Source organism: Dermochelys coriacea, chromosome 2 (genome assembly GCF_009764565.3).
Source record: "Dermochelys coriacea isolate rDerCor1 chromosome 2, rDerCor1.pri.v4, whole genome shotgun sequence".
Classification (NCBI taxonomy): Eukaryota; Metazoa; Chordata; order Testudines; family Dermochelyidae; genus Dermochelys; species Dermochelys coriacea.
The window spans coordinates 95,657,323-95,662,879 of record NC_050069.1 but is presented as its reverse complement, the minus strand read 5'-3'; positions in this window follow the sequence as shown (position 1 = coordinate 95,662,879).

The following is a 5,557-nucleotide window of genomic DNA, read 5'->3' as shown; positions in this document are numbered from 1 at the left end:
CAAGAAGAAAATGAGATTATCAACATAACTTTTTCCACATACCTACATGTTCATGTTTCAAATTTTCCACATGAGGCATCAACAATCTCTACCATTTTGGAGACTCTGTTAACAAGCAGCATAAAAAGTCATCACAGCAAACTAAGATTCCAAGACGGGGGATAAGATTTCTAATTCTTCTTCACGCAGTGGAGAGCACTGTGAATACACAATATTAAAGAAATATTTCTGTATAAAAAGATATATGTTAATAAAATATTAATGTAGTCTTGTAGTTAGATTTATGAGTAGCATTATCTATGTTTGCATTCTTGTTGAATCAGCAAAAACAAACACTACTTATAACAATATCAATGATACATTTATATTCACAGTACTATTTACAATATAAGATTGTATTGTGCATTCACATCCACAGCCAGCACTGTCTGTAACTATGAGGAACTAATCTGCACAATTATCATACAGACGTTTGTGTGCAGATTCAGCAGCAACATAATAGGTATGTACAAAAGAGCTGTACTGTATGTACAAACTAAAACTATTCATATTTTAATTTTTTAGCACAAGGAATTACCTGTGTTGAACAACATAACAGAAACATTTGACAAACAAGTTTTGATTTATATATGAATTTAGATAGTGACTTTTTGAAATTAAGCTCTGTTCTTAAACTCTTTAGTAGGTTCAATATGTGGTATTGTGACTTTTATAAAGCATCTTGGATGATCTAATAGGATGACTCTTAAAGCAAGCAAAATGGAATAGAGCTCATGTCATTCCCTCTTTTCCTATTACTTATTCAAGATCTTGACAATTCATAGTGTATCACGTTACCATATTAATCCATGAATATTCAGAAATAATTATGCACAACGATGAATGCAACATTCAGCCAAAAATGCTACATAAATCAGTTCAACTACAAATGTTTAAGGCTAATAATATATTTGGAATTAACCATGTACTTGCATAAAGTGTTAGGTATTTGACTTGATAGAATTCCTGTTGCTATATGCTTTATGATTTATTTTAATGTAATCAGAATTTATATTGGATTTGGGTGGTAAATAGATGGATTAAATGAGGAAGTTTTTGGGTCTTGATTCAATTTTTCCATGAATATAAAAATGCTAACTTTACATGAAACTATGAAACCACTATAGAATGAGATAGTTATTTGTCAAATGACTTTTTAAAATTGTCTTAACATTTTTTAAGGATTTTTATGTGACTATGTTTCTTTTTTCTTTTTAATTGAATAAGTGAATATATATGACAATCTTGAAGACTGTTGGTGTGCAGAATTCATTCAGTAGTAGCATTGATTTACTTCTAATACTAGATGTCATATATGGGCTCAAAACTTTAATGCCTCCTGCTGGTTTCTTGGGAATTAGTTCTGCATGGCAGTATACCCTCTTCGGGTGGTGCCTCCCCACCATCAGTCCCACTCTAGGATCCACGTCTCTCTAAGGACCATGGCATCCTCTTCAGTGACACAGCCCTCTGGCCATATCACACACTGTGCTCCCCCTTTCTGGGGGACCTGCAGTCTCCTGTTCAGCCACTTCCCTTAGTGGCTACTGTAGCAAATTGTCTAGCCACTTCCTCATGGCCCCAGCACACACACACCCCTTGGCTCAGGGCCTCAGCCTGCAAACCCCAGCAGCCAGCCAGGAGCTGTCTCTCGCTCTCCTGGTTCCTGCACACAGCACTGCTCTGTCCAGGGTGCTGGAAGTTCTTTCAGCCCTCCAGAGAGACATTCCTTCCACCCTAGGCTCCCAGCAGAGAACTCCCTCCTCTGCCCTTTTTATATGGGGCTGTATGGCTCTGATTGGCTGCTTCCTTTAGCCCTTCTATGATAGGCTGCCTCTGGCACAACCACCCTAGGGCTGCTTTTAACCCCTTTTCTGCCAGGGTGGGGAAGTTGTCCCATCACATATATACCAACTAGACAATATATAATTGTAATATAGGTGGAATGTAAAGTAAATTTTGTGTTATTCTTTAACAATTGACAGGATTTACATAGATGTGGGCTAGCATCCAGAACTGTATTTAATAAAGTGTCATAGCAGTCTTACAGCTGTATCAAAATGTCACCATCCAATGGTCCTGTCTTGTTACACATAATTATTCAATGTTTTAAGTACTCTATCCCCTCCAGCTTTCTATTACAAAGCACAGTGAATATTTAAGAACCTGATCTAAGAACCGCCACAGACCAAATCACCATACATTCCAAGTGCAATGCTCACTTTTTTTAACCTCATTTTCATTATTAAAAATGCATAGTGCAGTGCACAGAAATAAGTTAAAAGTAAAAAAAAGAACCATGTAATATCCCCCCACTCCTTTTCTCCTGGGGAAAAGGAAGTGTCAAAGAGCCACATGTGATATATGATATTGACATATTCACCTTAGGATCAAGAATTACAAATGCACAGTAATGTGATCAGTTAAGGGTGGATTAAAGTGATGTAATAAATAAGACATTATTGCAAAAGGAATCCCTTTGAAATTTAGCTTAAGTATTCTGGTATCTAAGGACTATAACTCTCAATGCCCAATGGGTTTAGGCAAGTAAATTCTGTGGGCACCAGGGTGATGTAGTTCTTGTCCCCCAAGGTCACAGAACAACTGAGCTGCAGCTTTGCACCCACTTCCATAGACAAGTCACCATTCTCTCACTATATGGGAGGTTTTGGCCAGTCTACCTCTCTAGTCACAGACACACTAGCAGTGCCCTTGTCCCTCTTAGCTTTCTCCCAAAAACTTTAACATGGATAGGGCCCCTTTAGAGCAGTGCTGTGAAGCACCCTGAGTCCCCATTCCAATTTATGGGACTAGGACCAGAATGCTCTCTGTGGCTGGCCTCTCATATTAATGGTTCCATTCACTTTCAGACTATACATTGGAGGAGTGAGGATAGTAGAATTTGGCCATGAAGGTTTTAATAAGTTTATTGATCTATTTCAACTTTTGTAAAAATGTTACATTTTTATCTAATTATTTGATTTGTGTTTTTAAAGGGCAATGGCTGAGCACTTGTGAACATTACACAATAACGGCTTTGATATGCTAGAATAAGGATGGAAGAAAACTGTACTCCAGATATGTGGAGATGATCTGAAGCAGTCATTTAACAGGGTAGTTGCTTAATTAAGATGGACTCGTACAGAGATTTCACCTTTTTAATATCTTTTACATGTTGGTGTATTTCATAAATTTTTGTGTAGTGAGAACAATGGCAGAAATCCCTGATGGCAGCTTCTCATATGGAACATGCTGGGTCCGGGTACACCTTACACTCTACAAGGCACTCGGGAATAAAGATATGGACTAATAATTCTTTATTGTTTGGTCTAATAATGGGGTAACTGTTTGTTTTCTAAAGAAATATGGGTGAGATTTATAGATTGGATTTATAAGCATTACAGAGGGATGGGACAAGGAGATGTGCAATGGGAGGGAGACCCCGGAAAAGATATTTTTTATTAATTTTATGGGGGAGGCAAGTGAGATTTATACTGACTGAGACTCTGAGCCTCCCCACTCCTCCGCTTTCTGATCAGAGCTAATTATCCCTTTCTTTAGCCTAAGCTGCTTCTTGCCCAGACAGATGTTGAAAGTAGCAAACCCAAATTTTCTATGACAATCTGCAGAAAGTTATGTTTGCACTTTTCAGTCCGTGACAGTTGTGCTCAGGCAGCACAGAATCTGGACAACTAAAATTAGGTAGCATTTAGAAATCTAGTAAAATAATTGAGATTTTTTTTCTTTGTATCAGGGAAGGAAAGAATTGCATAGAGGTTAATTGGTATATTGCGAAAATGGATTTAAAAGTAGCCCATTTTTGACATTTAAGCAATCAGTCATTCAAAAAGTACCATGTTCAAATAAATGTTATTAGCAAAACACTTGAAATAAAAGGAAATTGATTAGTAAATGGTCTAATCAGTGATACCTTTAATTCACGTAACAATACCACATTTGAGGAATGGTACTCAGTATGGGACACAGTTCAGAAAAACATGGAAATTCATAACTTGTAATCTGAAAGGGTATATTGGCAGAAAAAGAAATGAATTTAAATGTTAATTGTAGAAAATAAATCCGCTGACTGTGAATAACAATACACCGTCATGACCACCCTTTAATAAAAAGCTTGTACAATCAGGCTATTAAGATTGAAGCAAAGTATTTGAATAACATATATGAGATGACTCAAACCATTTTCAAGTTTCAAAGTGAACTTGAACTAAGTTCTTGGCAGTTTAACAAAAGTTTGGTTTATTTCCTAAAAATCACATTTTTCATTTTTGGGTCTTATCTGGGACCAGAATGTAAATATCAAAATATTGTGAACGAGCCTGTTCTAATGAAATTTCCATCCCAGTTTTGGAGATTCAAGAGGTTCAGGAAAGTTTCCTAACCTGTAGCTTCAATTTTAACCTCCATCTTTTTGGAGGTTTGCTCATAAGGGGTTTTTGCAAATATTTATGGCCAGGATATCTCCGTGTTTTTTATACAAAATGGGAAACATACATACTACAAAGCAATCCATGAAATAAACCAAAATTGAAATGAAATTAAATGGAGGACTTAAATTAAAATGTCTTCTTTAATTGCTGATTCAAGTGGGTGAGGTAATATCTTTTACTTGACCAACTTCTGTTGGTGATAGAAACAAGCTTTCATGCCAAACAGAGCTCTTCAGGTCTGGGAAAGGAACTCTCTGCATCACAGAAAAATACAAGGTGCAACAGATTGTTTAGCGTATTTTAAGGAACCCATTCAAGGTTGAGTGACCTACTAATACTTTTGCATTCCTAGGACAAAAAAGGGGGTTAGTGGGTTACAGATTGTTGTAATAAGCCATAAATCCAGTGTCTCTGTTCAATCCATGATCTTTAGTGTTTAGCGGAGTAATGAGTTTAAGCTCCCAGGCTTGTCTTTTGAAAGTTTATGCAGGTTTCCTTTAAGGATGAGGATTGATAGGCCAGATATAAATTGATAGCTTTGTGAAAAGTGTTCACCCACAGGTGATAAGGTGTTTTTGTCTTGTATCATTTTTCTGTGAGTTCATTTGAGAGTGTTTCACCCACATAGATGTTAGTTCACTGAATGAGGTAAACCACATGTTGTGACAGACGTGTAGGATACATGGATCTTGAAAGGTGTCTTGTGGGAGGTGTTCATCATTGTAGCAGTGGACATATGTCTTCAAGTTTTGCATCTGTTATTCTGTCAGGGTATGGTGCCACTTTGAGTTGGTGTCCCCTGGTCTGTGGGGAGCTTGCTTCTGATGATGAGTTTGAAGAGGTTGGGGGGTTGTTTGAGGGCCAGAAGTGGGGATTCAGGAAAGATTTCTTTCAGGATGGGGTCCCCATCAAGTATGGGTTGTAGCTATTTGATGATGCCGTATATGGGTTCCAGTGTGGGGTGGTAAGTGATAACAGGTGTGTGCAGTTGGATGGGGTTTTATTTCTGTATTGAAACAGGCTCTCTTGGGGTATTTGGGTGGCCCATTCCATGATGTGATCCACTTATC